We start from the raw sequence: 14,141 nt of genomic DNA on the forward strand, positions 1-14,141 counted from the left end.
TTTTGGACAGCCTCAGCTTTCTTTTCATTGTGAAAATTTCTCCTCACTGATTGTATACTCAAAATAATTCACTTGTTTTAAAAAGTATTCACATTTCTTTGGGTTAAATTTTAAATTCATACTCTAAGGTTACTGTGTTTATGAATGCACTGGTTCCTGGTCATCAAAATTTTGCATGCATCAAAATACAATTTAGGTAGGCTGAAAAAAAAGAGTGCAACAATGTTCTGTAAGCCTGTAAAACATGGTGACACAACACCACAAGACAAAGAGCCATCACTTTAAATGACCACAGACCTTGTCCTTCTCTGTAAGCAGGCTCTTTCTTGTCTTCCACATTTTCTTCTATTTGCTATCTTTTTTACAATCCACTCTAGAAGAACAGCAGAAACCTGCCACAGCATTAAGGGTATTATCTACTCATGATTTAAAAAAACCAGAACAAACCAAAACCCAACACACAAACCCTTCAAAATTATTTTACTAAACTTCCTATAGCTCACCAAATAGCTAGTACTGCAAGCTTTTTCTTTAGTTGAGCTGCGAGCGCTTTTTATGCCTCTCTAAGAGTTGTAAAGAGATTTCCCTTCCCCCTACTGGCAAATGGTGAGATAACTGCACTAACAACTGTTTCTCCCAATTTTAAAACTTGCAGTAGCTCAGTCTTGTTGATTTGGAGCACTATGCCTGATTTTTAACCTGATAGTTTCTTTAATAATTCTGCTGTTCCTCATTTAAGTGGGGAGCACTGCAATGCAACTAGTCTAGAGAGGTATTTTTTGTGCCCGCATCCAACTCTCTTTTCTTTACAATATTTTCCTATAACAGCATCTGCTAGAGCTGCTTGTTCTCATTTTGCAACTTTTGTTTCTTTCCTTAATATTTCTTACTTGTCACAAACATTCAGGAAACAGACACACATCCGTTCCAGTTTCAGATCCACAAGAACATTAGCAATTAATAGTTTTGACATGCAGGTTACCAGAGGGTACCATCATCTGCTCCACAGTAATCATGTGTGCGTTCTCCAGTAAATAGGAAGGTAGTGTACCTCACTGCTCTTGAGGTACTGGAAGTAAGCAACCTAAATTTACCCTCAATAGGCAGCTATTGCTAAGACTTTTGCAGCTGCGTGGAGGACTGCTGCAAATGGATGCAGAGAAAGCATTCACTTTGTGTGAGCTTTATTTTAGAAGAAAATTGAGACCTGGATTTTTTTGTGTGCTAGTTATTAAAAAGTTATTAACTGTTAACCCCCCCAAAATAATTAGTTGTTTATCCATTATGTCAATTACTCAGTCTTCCTTTTCTAATTAGAAAGTCCAATGTTCAACCTTAGTTATTAGACAGTTGTCACATTCTTTAACAACAACTCTTTTTTGATTCTTACAACTTTTTAACGTGCTTGGTCATGCTCAAGCAAATGCCCACTATTCCATGCATTTCTTGGCTACTATTATGCAGTCGGTAGCTAAACTCGCATTAGTACAGATTAACTGCTCATATACAAAAACTGCGAGACCGATCACTGTACCTCTAAGCTTTGTCCTATCAACTTCACATGTCTATGTGCTTAAGCGTGAGACTTTCAGTAAACCATGTCAATGCTTTGTATTGTCCCATGTTTAGCCCTCCTTTTTATTGCCATTTTTTATATTTAACTATTTCCCCTAATCTACTACCTACTTCTACTTGTTTTATAAGTGAAGGACAAGATTTGAGTATATTTTTTTTGCTTGTTTTTACTTATATAAGATTAATTATTTGATAGGCTAGCATAGAGACAGTAGTAGAGAAATAAACATACTTGCACTTAGGTATTGCTCGGATTCCATTTTCCTCACAAGTGGCTGTTTTCTCTTCTGGTTGACTGTTCCAAAGAAATGGAAGACCCAAGTCAAATTCCAAATTCCAATTCATATGTGGATGGCAAAAAGGACCAAATAAAAGAGCACTATTTCAGTTATTTAGTTACGTTAAGTACTATAACTGTTTCTAAATGTTATCTTAAATTGAGGGTGAGGATTACATCCAATCTATTTTAACTCAAGGTCAATAGTGGCTTAAAATCAAGACGGTACAAGAAGCCCATTAATACATTTAGATTGAAAGTACTGGAATGGTGCTCATCATCTGATGAACGATGTTCCTGAAGAGCCTCTCTAACTGAAATAGTGAGGGGGCAAAAATCCTAACAATTTTTAAAATGGAACTTGATAAATGCATGAGTGAGATTATATGATAAGATTCTCTGTGCCTGCTAGCCTTTTGATAATAAAGCTACTTGAAATTTAAGCCAACCCTACCAGAATACTGGCATATAAATAAATGGTCAATATAACCTTATTTGCTGCTTTACTGGAAATAATTAGAGATCAGATACTTTAACTGTGCCTGCAAATCAGCTTGAAGTATGCTGACCCAAATAAAAGGAGAAAGTTTGTTATGTTAAACATGGTGAATCAGTGAAGTCCCAGCAGCAGAGCGAGCTGCCATCAATGGTAAGATTTTCTTCCTCATGACTGTAGATGGAGCCCTAACATAAGTAAATACCCTCTTGGTAATACAAGTTTGGAATTCTGTAGAATATATTTAGAGGCTTTTCAGCATTTTTACATTATTGAGGTTTTAATTTTCAGGACAAACAATGCGAGAAGCCCACTGTTTTCCTGGTTTCTCACTATGCCGAACTGATTCAGTTCTCCTCAAAAATCCAGAAAGAAAGAAAAACACTTGTTCAACTTTTATTCTGTCCTGCAATTATCAGCTAATCTAACCTTCTCTAGCAATTTCTATGCTTGAGGGCACCTCTAGGGCTGTCAGTCCAGCTGAATTCATTTAGAAAATGAAATCCAAACCTGACTATTCTTATTCATCCCCTACACCCATTATTCCTTTCATAATTTTATGCTACTGTACTAAAAGGCAAAGCAACAGCACATTTTGTGGATTTTATTGTATTACATATAAAACATACTGCTGAAATATGGATTGTAGGGATCTTAGTGAGGAAGGAGGGATCTTAGCACCATCTGACTGAAAGATGTTAGATAAAAGAGGAGCTATTTATAGGAGTAAAATATGTCTGCAGTTATCACTGTGGCTAACAATACAGGATTCATGAGTATAATTAATCCTTTCCTTCCTATAACTCACTTGTTCAAAAACCAAAGTATTTCTTGATTCGTTGCAGCAAAACAAACACAAACCTCCACAAAACAAATAAGCAGAAATATTAAAACAATACGTTCTTTCATACTTCTCAAGATATTTTGTCTGTTTCAAACTCTAAGAAACAACTGGTGTCACTAATGTTCTGGAAGTCAGAATATATATGCAGGGACTATTGGTCTTGGATTGGTATTTGGAATCAGGGTCTGAACATGGAGAGCTGTAACAACCAGAAACACTTCTAGAAGAATACTACTACTAGTAGTTATTATTATTTTACAAAGTTAATGAAAACCCTAATTTTATATCATGGTTGGCAAATCCCTCCGGTTCTAAAAGCTGCATACCAAAAAGTTCACATGGCCAAAGGTCACTTTCAAGAGAGAGAGAGAGATAAAAGGGAAGGAACAGCACGGCTTACAGGTAGAAAGTAGAAATAGGGACCCTGTACTGCACTGTGGGATGGGATTGGGTCACTTCACTCCCTCTTGAAGTCCACAGTTTAAGGTAATTACAAGCCCATGCATTACCTTCTGTATTCACATATCATAGCTTCTTGACCAACACTCAAATACACGTGAACCGCGGGTGATTTAAAAGATAGCAGTCAATCGCAAATGCTTTATATCCCTTAATTTATGTGAAACGAACAGGTACATGAGTTTATTTTGAGACCGAGGTTAACTTCTGGTAAACATCCGTGGAACTCACAGTTTTACATGCACTAATTGTCAAAAAATATTATTTTTTAGTACATGTTTATGAAAGTCACTTTCTGATTGTACAGTAAAGTTGTACAATTACCAGTTCATGTTACATTACTTAATGACAGGACAGGTATCTCAATTTGAACTAGCCAGTACTTCCAGGTTCAATACATTTACATTGAATATAGACACAGAAGTTGAATATAACCTAGAATTCAAACTACTGTTTAGTTGGGTCAATTACACACCCTATGCATTTCATATAAATTGTATATTTAATATCAGCCACAAAGATGATTTTCAGATTGAAAATTATTTGCTGATTCAATTAACATGTTATATTAATAATAAAAGCACTTGGGAGTATCTAGGTTTATTGCATGCTAATGGATTCTCAGGAGAGAAATACGATATAGCCAATTTATCATAAATTGTTTCTTTCAGTTGGACTTGACTACAGAGGTACTTAAGGTTAAGAATATACTATACTGATTTGCAGCTTGATTTTGTTAATTTACCTCATTGTGGAAGCAATTATTTTGTAGTCATTTATAAAATACAAAATTGTCTATAGGGGAGATTAATTTTTTTAAACCAATGAGCTAACAATTATCTTCTCATCACTCAGAAAATTTCCCTAAATGATAATAACCCTCTTCAGCTACTTTAATTTCTTTATTCAATCATAAGACAGAGATATCCAGTAATTTTTACATATGACTTTTTTTAACTCAAGGAAAAGCAGTCTGTACAGATGAATGACATTAAATTTTGTTTATCCAGATGCTGCAATGTGCTCCAAGTTATATTGTATGAAGTATCAGATGTCTGTGTTTTCTATTTAAATATGATTTTTCAGATTCTACCTAATTAAAATAAAATTAAGAGGCTTTTAAAAGCTAACCTGTCCAAAAGATGCCCAATAAATTCCTATGTGAGCTATTTATTGTTTTAATCTGTAATCATTTATACAATACTGTCTAATAGATGTAGATACTGTATAACATCAAGAGATCTATTTAACTCCCTCTCTTTATAAAGATAAATAAAAGAAATGAGCAGAGAGAAAATTAAGAAAATAGGTCAGTTCTGTCCTGTGGTGACAGAATCAATATATTTAAACCAGCACAACATAGTTCAGAGAACTCCCCTTAGAGCTCCAGTGTTTGAAAGCACTTATTTGAGCTCCTACTTCATAAGTAGGATCACATCTGAAAAGTAAGGAGACTGGATTTAACTGCAGCATCTTTGGGTACCTGTTGACCCACAGGCCGAATCATATATCTGCAGCTTCTAAACCCTGGAACAAATATGTTATATAATTAGGTGTAACAAGATAATCTCATATTGCAAGAAATTCATTAGCCAACTAAAAGAATCCTTTAGCTAAAACAGTCACAGCAATTCATTTTATTAAGATCAACATGTTATTTATTTATTTCATAACTCTGCTAAGGCCTTTTTTAATATATGACAGTAGAATTTGTTTTCTGGCATTCTGGCTTACATTAGATAACCACTTTTGGATTTTATGGAAGACATATGGAAAAATTCATCACTGATTTACTGCACATTTCCACACACAGTCAAACTAATATCTGATCACTATTGAAGAAGCAAAACCCTGCTTGGCAGTGAATACGTAAGCAAATTTCCAAACACATGGATGTGTGCTGCCTTGTGCAAGAAAGCCTCTGACAGTCAAAACAGAAATCAATACACTGCAGCATTTACTGGGAAAAGATAATGGAAAATTGAAATTGGGATTTATTTTTACTTCAGAAACTACTGCAACTGAAACAATTGCAATAAAATGAAATAAAAATATTGCAATATCTATCTCCAATACTTTGATAGCTTTTGCATTTTATAATTTATCTGTATGATAACACCTTGGGAACTTTTTCTTATTTTTAATAACTCCAGAAGATGGCAGTTTTGAATGTTAGTCATGAAGATGAATCTTTGGTTATCAATGAAAAGTTTTTAATTCCACTAATTCTTTTGGGTGACAATTTGCGGTTATCCATACTGCTGCTTCCAAGAATAAAAGGTGAATACTCTACCTCAGTATTGTTTTCAACTTTCTATCCTAAACTACTTTTTTGTGAATTTCAGTTAGGCCAACAAGGCTAGTTTTAGTATCACCACAGCAGGTGGAACGACCTTTACCCCATTCCTATTTTACAATGTGTTTCGTGAGACTCTTGTCAAGTTGTTTCAGAGCCTATTAGGAACAATATACTGCAGAAGTTAGTGTCTTCTAAAAGAAAGATTTAATTATTTTCACATTTTATTACAGACAAAGCTAATAATTAGAAAGTGTCATTTCAGTTAATCAGAAATCCATCCTCTGTTTAAGGACTCATGCTTTTTTTTTTTTGTTGGGAAAAAAACCAACAACAAACCAAACCAAAACAAAACAGTGACTGCTAATCCTGATTTGGGAAGTATTTAACTGGAGGGCATGGTTCACAGATGTTTTTGCATCCTCAATAGCTTTATGGACAAGATAGTTAACTTTGATGGTATGAAAATGTCAAGAATTATCAGGGAGAAAAAAACCTCAGAAAGTTTTCTGAGATTAAATGGCAATAAGGAGACATCTTTCTTCAGGAAGTAGAAGCAAGTATAACCCATTTTTGCTGATCACAAAAGGAGAAGGAGTCCACTGGAATAGAGTATTTGAAAAGCAAAATCATGCCTCTTGCTAGATATCTTCTGTCATGTGTACATAGTAGTTAATCCATTTTTTAGCAAGATTAGCTGTCAGATTAACACGTTATCCATGTGAGTCACAGTTAGTCTAAACCAAGGATGTGCCTGAAGAATGATGTGCACCCACATGAAGGAAGGTTTACAGAGGCTGACTTACGACACCACTGTGGAATGCAAACCCTGCCTTTTTTTTTTTTTTTTTGGCTAATGCTGGCCAGAGCTCTCCAAACAGCCATTCTCAATTGCTGTATCATGCTGAGTTGATACAAGCCTTGATGTGGATTTGAACATCCATATGCAGGCCTTGCATCTGCCACACACATCCATGTACTAACTCCAGGGCATATACGCCTCTATTGTTCTGGACAATATATATTAAGACATTAAAGAATTTACTTACTCAAAATGCTCTTTAAATATAGTGGTTTTATCCATTCACAAGCATTTGACTTCTGGAAAGTCAAGTTTAAGTAAATTCAATTTCATAATAGAACAACAGGATATGATCTGCAAACAGCATATTTTCTTATCCATCAAGGGAGCACAGATGGAAGTTTTCAAAAGCAGCTGATAGGTGTCAATGTCCCATTTAAAAAACACACCCTGAGTATATGTACCTATTACTATATCTCTCAGACACCAGGTGAAGAAATATGATAGGAGTAATTTCATCCCAATTCAATGATGGCCCATTTGGAATAACTCGCTTCTGGAGACATCATCTTATAAAAGATCGCACCATGACATGTGACTGCAGCTCAGAGTTAAAGACCTCTCCTACACCGACATTTCATTTCACAGCATTATTTTACTCTCTGCTCTTATTCAATCCATGGCTTTATTTTTCACCCTTCAGCAGGCCAACAAAGCCCCTTTTTTGCACAGCCCGTATCTGTATCTTTTTATAATCTTCCAAAGTTAATAACCAAGCTAAATGAAGGCAAAGCCTGCTCTGAAACAAGCTTTGTTCCAATACGTGAAGATTTGGCAAGAAAAGGAAACCTTCCTACGGAATCTTCTCAGAAGACAAGTCACAGCCACATATTCCAAGTGGTGTCTGAAGGATCTGAGACTTTTGTGCATAGTCAATGTTTGCTATCCATAGGAGCAGCTAAAAGTAAAGAAATAGGCTTTCATTTTCTTGCCTTTGGCTCTCTGTATTTGGTCATGAACTATCTAAACAGTCCAGGCTTATCTTGCAGGCACATGGGCCAGCTGATGTCTATGGGCAACCCCACATATGCAACGGAGCACAGCTCAGAATATGAACGTTATATGTTTATAACCTAAGGACACTCAACTGCCATTTGAGTATAGTTCACAGGTACTTGTAACTAGAAAATCTGTAGAAGTCAGCAGTTTAACTCTGCTGTTATGCAGAGGTGGGGAATCATCTGATTTAACGTAGATGATAATGAAATAGCAGAAAAACAGATGAGTAATGAAAACCTACAGGTTTTGTATGTGTTTGAGGTAAGGGATTTTTTTTTTTTTGTCCAGTAGAAACGTTGTTTGAATTGTTTCCCTTTATTGCATTCTACATTTCAAAACAACATTCTTTTCTAAGCAGACAATAGGAATCAAGGCAAGAAACTGCATTAAATAAATCTCAAAATCTTTCTAACAGGCTTCAGGCTATGCTGTACTTTTTCTTTCAAATATTTCCATGTAAAATCAGATGTTAACTCTCTGAGTGAACCCATGTGCAAACTCTTTATTCATCAGATTAATGGCTGTGGAGCAACAGGCAACTGAACACATTTTCACTCACATAAGGTATTCATGACTTTCCAGAAAACTTCACATTATTGCAACTAGTTTTCAGTCAAATATGTTGCATCTAGTGAAGAAGGAAATAAATTGCAACAAGGTTTAATGGGAAACTACAGTAAATGTATTGACACAAGTAGGAATTTTTTTCTTTAAACAAGACCTTGCTATTAATTTGACAGATGGAGTTTTGCCTTGCTATACATTTGAAAACAAAACAAAAACCAGCCTTTGCCCTGGGATACTTCAGATTGCCCAGTGCAATAATCTCTCTTTGTTGCTGCTTTTATGCTGATCCAAGGCACAACAATAGAAGAATTTAGTCAGTTCTGTGCTGTACCAGCTAAAGAATATGTTAAGATCGATAATCTATAGGGTGAAAATATAGAGGAAAAATACAAAAAGTCAATATTCTATTTCACATTTGTATTTATACTGCATATTAGTACATGCATTTAAATGTATACAACATATCATCTCAAATATACACAGCTATATACACAGCTAATGGTAGGGTTTCACTTCTGGTCACTTGGATCAGCAGGCACATGGTAGCAGGAACATGGTAGATACGGACAAGATAAAACATGCTGGTAATGATGCTTGTGCCACAAGAGCAGCAATGAACTCAGTAACATTTGATGCAAAGGTGACAATATACAAGTGAAGTTAAGGAGTGACTCAACATTCATACATGTGATAAAATCTGAACTACAATAGTAAATATCAGAAAGCAAAACCACGGAACTTTGAAAAAATCTCCTCTTCTAAGGTCAACCTTTCTTTAAGTTTGTAGGATTAAAATACTTTTCTTTCTCTTTTTCTGAGAAAGACATCTGCAATATTGCCAGATACCTGCTTTTTATGTTGATCATTCTACATCTTTTCAGAAATACAGAATCAGATCTGTTACTTGGTCTGACCCTGTTTGTGAATGCTTACAAATATGATTGTTATGTTGTTCTTTTTGGTTTTAATTTAATGCAGATAAATTTACAGTGTATGTTTGGGTTACAGTGAAACCTTATTAAACTGAACATTTTGGGACCACATCACAGTTCAGATGAGAGGAAGTTCAAACTTGTGCAACACAGTGGTTGCTTGTTCAAGTATGTATTTTCACATATACTAATGACTTCAAAGCATACGGACTAAACCCTAAATTCTTGAAATTATAATAGTGGCTGGAAGAACAGAGTTAGTGGCAAGTCAGCAAAACACAGAGTGATAATTTGATTACTGGGTTACAGAATAGTTAAGTTCCACTGTGACCCCAAACTTAAAACTGTGTACAGTTCATGACCTCTGGCATGCAAGGAATTCAAGAAAGAAGATCCTGAGCAATTAGAATACATGACATGTATTGTGCTTCAGCTTTCATAATGTCAGTTCCTGATTGCTTTTTGTTCTTTTTCCAGTTTAAAAGCATCTGCTATACTGTTGTCCCAAGTGGGACTATGCTGAATGCAGTATACTGTTGAAGAGTGCCTAACAACCGAGAGGCTAACATATAATAAGGCTTAATTTCATGTTCCAATATAAGTGACTTAAAATTTATATTGTGGAGTCACATCAAAAGTCCATCTAAGCTGATTATCCTGATTGCTGCAATGTCTAAGAGTGCCTAAATAATAACAACAGGGAAAGACTATATAACACATTCTCCTAACATTCTCTCATCCTCTATTTTCAGCTCAGGCCATTTCTGAGCCACAGGTGATTTCTAAGCATTTGGTAAGCCTCCATGGATATCTGTTCCTTAAACTTGTCCTGTCATCCCCTGCAGGCATGCAAAGCTTAATATTTAGAGCAACATCCAAGGAGAAGCTGCCACTCCTGGTTGATATCTCCCCAACAGTGCCAATGAATCCTCAAAAAGAGAAACAGGTCTTCTACAGAAACTGAGTAGTACAGACAGGAGCAACAGGTACTAGGACTGAGAGGAAAAGAATGTGTGTTGCCTTCAAAAATACACCATTATCCCTGCAATCTCAGTCCTTGTACAGTTGTGTTGCCACTTTGCCATTGACATATCCTCAACTCCCACCAACTGCCTCTAGGCATTTTTTCCCCTACTTTTTCTCTTTTCAAAATAATGTCTATGTGTTACACAGTTTGTAAAATGCTTTAAGGATTCCTTGTTGGAAACGGCAAATCAAAGTTGGATTTGAAAATACTGTTATTTCATAAAAATATCCAATAAAAATGCTATCTAAATCTTAATAATAACAATGTAATAAATCTTAATAATATCAATGCGATATCAGCTGTCATCTGCTACAAAGTTGTTTGGCATTTATTACTGAATCATTTAAGATCCTTACAAGCAAATTGTTCTGACAGACGTAATTTGAAAGCATAAACATTGGCAATTGTTTTTGTTACCACTGTAGCTGTTTTCAAGTACCATTTGTGCAGTATAAATAAGAACACATACTCGCATTGTGACTAGGACAATGCTTTACAAGCTTCCCAGAGGTTTGGCATTTGTGATTAATTTCTCCTCAGTCTTTAAATTATTTATGCATGTAATGATTTTGAACTGCTAACTCGCATTGCTGACAAATTCTCAGTAAGCATCCATAGGTAGTTAAGCTGAACTAACTACTACTAGTTAAGGGATAAACAAAAAGTTAAATTACAGTATTCTAAAAAGGTGTGTTTTAAAAACTTAAAAGCTTGTATATTTGTTTCTTTCTTAATGTCCACAACAACTTGAACAAACAAAAAAATTGCTGAAATTAAGCATGTGTGGTTGGCATATCATAGAAGGGACTCAGTGATTATTGTATAATTGAAATAAGAGGTCAGAAAGGGGTAATCTGCAGCAACTGACTAGACATTGAAAATGAATATTTAAACCAAATCCCTTTAAAAGTTCGTAACACCCAGCATGGATACGGATTCCCTCAAAATTACTTTTTTTTTTTAAAACTCCAAGTCTCATATATATATATGGAATGAAACACCAATAAATATCTCAATAACATTTTTGTTAGTTACACATTTATTGCCGTGTGTCTGTAATCTGTTTTCCCCTCCTAAGCTGGCTTTTCACCTTTTATCTAACACTGTATGCATTGAATGGTAGAGTCACACTGTGTAGAAACCCAAGAAATTTCCATTGCAATAAACAAGTAGGAAAAACAGTAAGGTAATTTCAATTTAATTCCTCCAATTTTATATATATATATAAAATGCCAAATCTGCTTCACGCTCATGCACAGGCCTAAATAAAACTAAACAGATCACTTAATTTTAGTATTTAATCTGTTCAGTGCTACCTGTTGACTTGCACTGGTGCACTCTTTGAGCTCATTTTCTTCCTGTAAAATCTGATCTTGTATGTACCATACATCCATATGAAATTCTAAAATTTAGAATTAAAATGTTATTTGAAGAAACAGTAGACAAATTAATCTCAAATTTTGTGAATGACTTCTGTATGCAAATGTCACATCAGACAGTAGGGGGCAACTTTCACCCACAAGTTGTACTTTACGCATTCTGATATATAATATAATGACATGAAGTGGGTACTTTCAGTACTTACCTAAGTTTATTGTGTGGTCTATGTCAATTTTGTAAAATGGAAGGTTTCATTTTTAAACTCCCATTTTATTCTCCAGGCAGTGTGCTGAGGAAATATCTGGTTAATATACTAGAAAAATGCTGCAAGATAAAATAACAAACTGCAATCTCAAAGCTGTTGAGAAATGAAAGAGAAGGACAATTGTATTCCTCTAGTTTGCTGTCATAGGTTTTGTAAGAAACCAATCTCAAAAAGATTATTTTTCCACACTTACATTTTGATAAATAATTCTTCCTTGAATAAGCAATTTATAAAAGCAATAATTTAACACCCTAAAAACCAGAGCAGGGACTACTATAAAAGTTGATATAAATAGCAAAATATTAATTAATAATATTAACATGCATAATTAGAATATGTTTAACAATAAATCCATATTTAAGAATTGTGTGTCAAATTTTGTATCGCTTGAAAAATGAAAGTTTTGCCATGAATTTCCCCTGACAGCAAATGCTAAAAACAGGCATGGCATCAAAGGATGAAAACAGTCAGACATAAAGTAGTGTTTTTTCCAAGTGTACTTAACTATATTATACAACTATGATTTGTGGATTAAAAGATTATATAGTTTATGAAATTTAATATGCAACTAACTGCTTTCCCTTTAAAATTTATATTTAATTTTTAAAATTATCAGATTGGTGAAAGTAAAGAAGTAGGCTAGCACTGAAACTGTTTTTACACCAAACCTAGTCAAGTAGAACAATAATACTTGTAATAAACCCACAAAACTAGGGCTAGTCTTGCTATAGGTTTCACAGAATGGTTAGGCCTAGGGTGAGTTTTTAGCAAATTTGGGAGAACCATGATTTCAAGTGAAGGATGTCAAATACTGGGAACCAACTCATACAAAACTTCATGCTCCATTTAAGCTTCAAACTTGAGAGTGAAATACACTGGATGTCAAACTGCAGTAACAAAGTGAGAAACTGACTGCAGACCTTTCTTCTAAAGTGTCCTGCGATCCTTCAATAATTCAGGTAGGTAACTAAATGCAATAGCCTTTGTTAGGGGGTCAGAATAAGTTATTATGAATGTCTCGTCTGGCTTTAAACCCAAAGAAAACGCGCTATGTATTTGTTTTTCTCAGTGATGTAGCTAACAATTATTTCTCTAAACATAACCCCACCTTAAAATATAAATCTGCCGTTTCAGTTAGCGCACTTAAACTCTATTTTCCTTAATAGACAGTGTATAACATAAACAAGAATTACAAGACGTGAAAAACATCCACCTTCCAGCAGTTCCTGAAATGAACTTACATTTTCATGTTAATACTCAAAGAGCACGTGTGTAACTGGTATCAACAGTACTACTTTACAAGCAAAACTAATCATAAAAAGGCAAAGCAGACATTTTACCACAAGAGATTACCTCAAGATCCCATAATCTGTGCTGTTTTACAAATTACTGGGTGGGGTTTTTTTTGTTGTGTGGTTGCTTTTTTGGTCTTTTACCTATGACTGAGAAGCATCATGCTGTTTTATTACTGTGTTTCAACAGGACTGAACTCCTGGTGAAACCAAACAGTTGATTTCCACTCCCTTTTTCTCCCCCTGATAATTTTCTGAGTGCCCTTTCATGAATTGGCTTGCCAGGACTCAACTTCCAGTTCATTTGCCTCCTCACTTGTATCCAGGGTTTGATTTCAAATGGGCAGTAGGAGATGTGGTTCCTCAGGCCGAGGAGAGTCATCCTGGAGGGACAGCCAAACAAACTGTGAAGTTCGGTTGTGTCCTTTCTCTTCCCTTGGTATGAAATAACCTATACATGACAGACCTGCTTCTGCTAAAACCCTGGTAAGTGTGCCCCAAAGGCAAAAAAGCTGCAGAGGTTTATGGAAACCTCGTTTCTTCTAAGGTAAAAGCTTCAAGAAAAACAGGCTCAATACTAAAACAGGCAAATGAACAAAGATAAAACCAGACTCACGCCATCCCCTGCCTGCTGTCCCTCCAGGATCCCCTCCAGTGTAAACACCTGCGGCCCTCCCTCTCCTCTGCATCTGAAACCAGCTCTGGTCACACGTGCTGAGGAGACGCCTAGTATGAAAGCTCACTTTGTACAGGACACCGACTTCTTTACAATGTTTACTTCTCTCTCCATTTTCTTTTTAATTTCCTCATCCTATTTTTTCTCCTTCTGTGGAAGCCTGGTTAGCTGACCGGGGACATGTAAACATTGAA

The sequence above is a fragment of the Pygoscelis adeliae genome, unplaced genomic scaffold (assembly GCF_000699105.1).
Source record: "Pygoscelis adeliae isolate BGI_AS28 unplaced genomic scaffold, ASM69910v1 Scaffold63, whole genome shotgun sequence".
NCBI lineage: Eukaryota > Metazoa > Chordata > Aves > Sphenisciformes > Spheniscidae > Pygoscelis > Pygoscelis adeliae.